A 6,806-nucleotide genomic window follows, 5' to 3' on the forward strand; every position below is an offset into this window, starting at 1 on the left:
TCATCAGGAGAGACCTCAGTGCTGCATCTTTGAGCCCAGTACTGGTCCTGAAAACTAATTCTAACCATACTTACCAGTAACTTGAACTTCCTTCCATGGGATATCATTTCCTGCTATATAAAATATATATAAATATATTTAAAAAAATATAAAATGTAAAAAAATATATATTAGAATTTCCATATTTTTTAAAACTTTTTTTTCAATTTATATTAAAAATATGTAATGTAATTTAAAAAATAAAATATCTAAAAATAAATTGTTTAAAAAAATGTACTAAATCAGTATCAAAAAAATAAATATAACAATTAATACATTTAAAAATTGTAATTTACAAAACCCTTGAAATTCACTGAAAAAACCATAGGTTTCAGACATGTTATAGTTAGGAATTAGCATTTAAAAAACCTTAGAAATTCACTGAAAAAAACCATAGGTTTCAGGGGTATTATAGTTAGCTGGACATTTCACTCGTACAAAACCATTGAAATTCCTCTGTTATAGTTAGTTGTACTTTTGCTTTTATGGTTTTACTATGATAAAAACCGAATAAAGAATTTATTATTACTAACTATAACTCGCACACCCGCAATCCACTGCTGATGATGTCACATATTACATCATTCATGACATGGTCAGTGACGTCACTGATGACATCACTGATGACATCTCAAATGACATCACTGATGACATCATCCACGTGACAATCTGATACATCGCATCATACACTAGTATAACCTTTTAACACTCATTATAAAATATGGAATACCATATTTGAAACCACTGACACATCAATACAAGTTTCTAAAAACCCACTCAGTGATTCCTACACCTACACACACATCTTAACACTTACCTATAGATTCACTCATACATGCTAACAAAGATCAATAGAACACTATTAAATATACTTATACACCTATATCGACCTTACACACCAGCACCCATCATATTCACTTATGCAGTCATCCTACTCACTTATGCAAACAATTGATCATACATACATTTACTAAGCTACACACTTATACAAACACAACTTTATTTATTCATATAGATAGTAACTCATACTTAGTGTGTTATAAAATCACTATTACAAGTATATAGTTTTCGATACAGTCACTCATACAGTCACTGAGTCTTATGTATACTTATTTATATACAACAACTGTCACATACACTGCCTTTTATATTTCTACTTTGTTGGACATGTATCATTGAGAAATATACTTACTCATCACCACACCCATAAAGAGATTCACTCACCCAAACAACTGTTTCCACATACAGTCTTAACCTCATGTACCTACTAAATCAACTATTTACGCAACTTTGAACAGTCACACACCTCCCACCCAACCACACACACATTCACTATCCCATACAAATACTCACTTAACTAAGTGATAACTAATATAGACTTTCACATAGCTAGTAACCAACTTATGTAGTAGTTTACACAACAAGAGATAGCGTGATACAGATATTCACATAGTTTAATCACTATCCCATATATTTAGTGAGACACTTTAAAATAGTCACTTAGACAGTCAAAGTCAATCACATCCTCCATACATCCACTCAGTCTTCAATGCAGATTGCTATATATATATATATTTAATACTTATTTAAATATCGAACCAAACCACATTCACTGGATGATATCATCAATGATGTCATTTGAGATGTGATCACCATGTCATGAATAATGTAATATGTGACATCATCAGCAGTGGGTTGCGGGTGCATGAGTTATAGTTTGTACAACTAACTATAACGGAGGAATTTCAATGGTTTTGTACGAGTAAAATGTCCAGCTAACTATAACACCCCTAAAACCTATGGTTTTTTCAGTGAATTATATATATATATATCTGGAGCAGTGTGGCTCACTCGTTAGAGGCGGCAGACCCGGGAGCAGAAGTCGGCCCGGGACCAGGATTCAATTCCCGACGCGGCAGGGTCGTGGACCAGGGTCAGCGGACTCGACAATTCTCGCCTCGGTGCCTACTCTAACCTGGGGTCCCACTCGGCAACTCTGGCATTAGCTTGCCTAATCTCCACAACGGCCCCATCAATGCCGGGGATGCCTGGCTCCACCTTGGGGATTCCCAGTAGGTACCATTCCACAGGGAAAGCCAGGACGGGTTCCCCAGCGGTATACAGCACCGGGACGCCCCTTTGCTGGGGCAGCTGTGCGCTTTACAAGTATACGACATTTAACATTTAACATATATATATATATATATATATTACCTACTGGCCAGTAGGTAGTTATAGTTAGGACCTAGTTTCCATATGAAAAGCGTTTTTTGTTTTCCCAATAACTTTGGTGTAGTTTGGCGAATCTTCGTGAAATTTTTCAAACTAGTGGGGCACTCTGGTTAGCTTGTGTCTTAAAAGGTTCGGAGTGATTTATCAAGCGGGGGCCGAGAAAAAAGGGGGTCCCAAAACGCGTTATCCCCATGTTAATTTCCATAGGAAATAATTTTAGACAAAGCTACAGAACGAACTGCTGAATGAAATGACTCCAAATTTGGCAAAAAAGTAGTTCTTGGTCCAGAAAGCGACCTTTTTTTTTAAATGGTATAAATCCATTCGGTAGTTCCTGAGAAATTAGAAAAAGAATGGGTTTGATATCTGTCCCCATAGGAAACTTTAGACAAAGCTGCAGCCCAAACTGCTGAATGGAATTACGACAAATTTGGCAAAAGAGCCCTTTTTTAGGTCTCGCGTATGCAGAAAGAGAACTTAAGTCATCGGTTCCCTTTTTCCCCAAAAACGTGCATGCGTTCCATTGCCTTCAATGGCAACGCATGCATGTTTGGTGATTCCCTTGTGGGAGCGAGCAGCTGGCGCCATATGTCATCAATTATCGCGCCTTGCTGCTCGCTCCCGCAAGGGAATCGCGCAGGCCCCCTCCTCTCTCCCCTCCCCGTGCTGCTGCGCGAGGCACGCGCTTGTGATTGTTCTTGTTTTTTTGATGAATCTGATAATGTTTGGTATATTAACAGGTTTCAGTTCCACCAGATTTTCCCCGTCTTCTTGCCATTGACTTTTCACTTTTATTTACCGACTGCATCAGTGTAAGCAAATGCCATATGCTTCCCTGCTGCTATCTGGTACACTTTTAATTACCCGCCCCGCAACCTAATAGAGATGATATTAAACTAAATTTTTCTGACATTAAAAGTAATTATCTCCGAACCAATATTGCAAGAAATTAAAATTAGTCTTCAGTTGGAGAGGGAAAGGAGTCTCGGGTTCTCTCGTGCTTCCGCTGCCCTCCGAGATGGAAGCTGCCGACACTCTGTTATTGTGTACCTCTGCCGGGCCACAGGAGCGAACAGGGCAGTGAGTCTTTTCAAATGTCACTATTAATTGATCAGGGTGCAGCCCATTATAAGGCAGAGACACAGCTCCTCTCAGGCCGACCGTGTCTGGAAACTCGCCTCAGTGTAAACAGAGGGCAGGTACGGCCTTATACATGAGGCCCTGGGGGCTTTTATGTCGACAGAGTGATGGCGTTTTATAGGATTACACAATTAAACATTTAAACAATTAAGGCTACAAGGATGACGCCTTTGCGAATGGAATTACTTCAGGACCACCTACATTCCACGAACAGACCTATACCAATTCACCCGTAATTAGTAGCCCTTGCAGCTGTATTTATTTGTTTCCCTGAGTTTTATGATTTGTTGCTGCGTTAACTTCTTGAAAATTCATTTGATGATAGTGACTTGTTTTCATATAGCGGGTAGTGCGCCATCTGTGCCCTAAAAAGAACGGCGTTTCTATTACTCGATTAACATAACTTGTTACAAATTATGTCCGTGGGATCCTGTTGTGTCATGTAACATCTTGGAAACTGTGCTATAAACAGGCTGCAGGCAATGGGAATTCTGCTGGGAAAATAAGAAAGATGAACAAAAACAATAGATACCGGCAGCCCCCAACAATAAGTAAAATCATCAACAGGAATTTTCGCCCACAAAGCTAATTATAGGTCTAAAAATAAAGATGCCAAAACTGAGTCCACAGAAGTCACGAGTAACTGGACCCCTGGAAATTCGGTCAGCAGTACGGGTACCTGAGCTGTAAGTCTGAGATAAGATGGAACAGAATCAAAGTCAGAATTTTAACTCATTATGGCAAGTTACGTCGCTTATCAAATTAAATAAATGAATGTGTCGATGTTTACAGAAAGAAACTGTAACTTTCACTTGATAAATAATGGATTAACGATACAAATATCCACGATTTGTGTATTACAGGATACGTCATATAGAGACCTGCCTTAGAACAAGGGATATTTTCAAAGGGGGTCACTTTTATACTTCATTTATTCATTTTCTAGCAAGGCACACTATTTGTCGATTAAGCAGAGCTTTTATTCCAACTCCCAATCAGCATGTCCTAAAGGACATAAGTGAGATAAATAAAATACCCCTGCATTACATATCTATCTATCTATCTATCTATCTATCTATCTATCTATCTATCTATCTATCTATCTATCTATCTATCTATCTATCTATCTATCTATCTATCTATCTATCTATCTATCTATCTATCTATCTATCTATCTATCTATCTATCTATCTATCTATCTATCTATCTATCTATCTATCTATCTATCTATCTATCTGTCTGTCTGTCTGTCTGTCTGTCTGTCTGTCTGTCTGTCTGTCTGTCTGTCTGTCTAGCATTTTTCTTTACTTCAAAAAGCCTTGATATCATGCATAGAAGTCCTACCTCCCCCTCTTTGCTTTCATGTAGTGTGTGCTAAATTCACCTAATTGAAATTTCATATTAAAGAGAGGACTCTAATTAAAAAGCAACTATTGGAACAGTTTTAATTCACCCTGCCATTCTCTACCCCCTCCTACTGCAGCCCTTTGTGGAAACCGACACCCCACCTCCTTTGAAACAAGCATTGGTATAGCCAATAAGTCTCGCTTTTGGGACCTTATAAGTATTTAGTTATATGCAGCACAATATCCTTGGTGCAACAACATCAACTGTTGCATGGCTAAAGACGTATAAGGTCCCAAAATGGTGTAAATTCATTCAGTAGTTCCTGAGAAATTAGAAAAAGAAATGTGTGATATCAATGGCCGCCGTGGGTTCACGAACCCTCCCGACCATGAGCTTCTTTCTAATTGACTGCCAACACTCCAAACCAGGAAGTGTTGGCAGCCATCTTGTGAAAACAGAAAAAAGAAGTTAAAAACAATAAAAGGGGGTTGGGTAGAAACACCTTGACCCCCCAGGCCTGCTCAGAGGGTCCAAAAAAGCTTCTTTTTTATTTATAATTTCGGCGGAAATCGAAATAGGATTGCGAATCCGGCCAAAATTATGAAAAAAACTTTGTTTCCAAAAAGCCCCTGGGTGAGCCAGGTCCCAGGGGCACTGTTAATTAATTAGCGGGGGCCCCCGATGGGACCGCCACCACCCTGGTGCTTGTTTTTTAATCTGTGTGGGGGCCAAGCCCCGGGGACTGCCAGCCCGTGGAACTTTTTTAAATATGCGTGGGGGCACATGGCCCCTGCTTCCCTGGGGTCCACCACATCCCCGGTGCTCTTTTTTTAAAATATTTTAAAACATGTGTGGGGTGGCAAGAGCCCCCCACATGCCCCGGGGACCACCACCTCCCCGGGGCACATAATCCTTGGAATTCGGGAGTAAATAAATTGATACAATTGTAATGTAAATTGATACTTGTATAGCGCACTACTCACCCGCAAGGGTCTCAAGGCGCTTGTATGAATACCGCTGTGGAACCCATCATGGCTTTCCCTGTGAGGCGTCCACTCCTGGGCACTCCCAAGGTGGAGGCCAGGCATCCTTAGCGTTGTGGGGGCCGTTGTGGAGATTAAGCAAGCTATTGGCCAGAGTTGCAGAGTGGGACAGCATGATTGGAATAGGCACCGAGGCGAAAAATATCAGGTCCGTGGAATTTTGAGCCCAAAACCCGCCAAGGCCGGGAATTGAACCCTGGTCCCGGGCTAGACCGCTGCATCAGGGTCTGCCGCTCTAATCATTGAGCCACACTCCATCTGTTCTGGACCCCTAGCCCCGGGGACCACAACCTCCCCGGGGCTTTCAAAATTAAGGGAGGGGGGCATTACATAATTACCCCAATTAAAGAGAATTTTGGAACATCAACGTGCCAAGACAAACCTGGATTATAGTTATCAGCATTTTCATATCAAACATTGACTATGGAGTTTTTAGTAGCAAACATCTAATCTTAATGAACCTGCTCTGATTCCAGAGTCAGATTTAGTAAACATTGCACATAGAGGTCCCTTAAACTTACCAATACTTAGGGGTCTATTATGATGCCACCCGCCACCGCAACCGGAAAAGGGACCACCCGCCATAGGTGCAGCGGTCCCACCATTCAAATTAGGATGCGCCCGCCACACTGGCGGGCACATCCTGCATTTTTTACATTGTGGCTGACAGTGCTGGCAGCAGCACCCGCTGCAATGTAAAAAATGCATGTTGTGCATTTGCATGCACAACGTGTCAGGCACAGCACAGTGTCTGCCACCTTGTGCATGCAAATGCAGGGGCACCCCATCATGCTGGGGACCAGTCAACAGCGAAAACCACATGCCTTTTTGATGGAGCAAGGTTTCGCACGTAATGCGACTTGCTTGTATTCAGTCCTCCTGACATAACGTTAATGTACTAATTAACATATTTAGTGCACTAAAAATTGCATTACATGACACAACTAGTATCCAAGGGAAACTCAACAATGTGCTTTTACTAACTATAATTCGCTTGCACTAAAA

Source organism: Lissotriton vulgaris, chromosome 2_1 (assembly GCF_964263255.1).
Source record: "Lissotriton vulgaris chromosome 2_1, aLisVul1.2, whole genome shotgun sequence".
Classification (NCBI taxonomy): Eukaryota; Metazoa; Chordata; class Amphibia; order Caudata; family Salamandridae; genus Lissotriton; species Lissotriton vulgaris.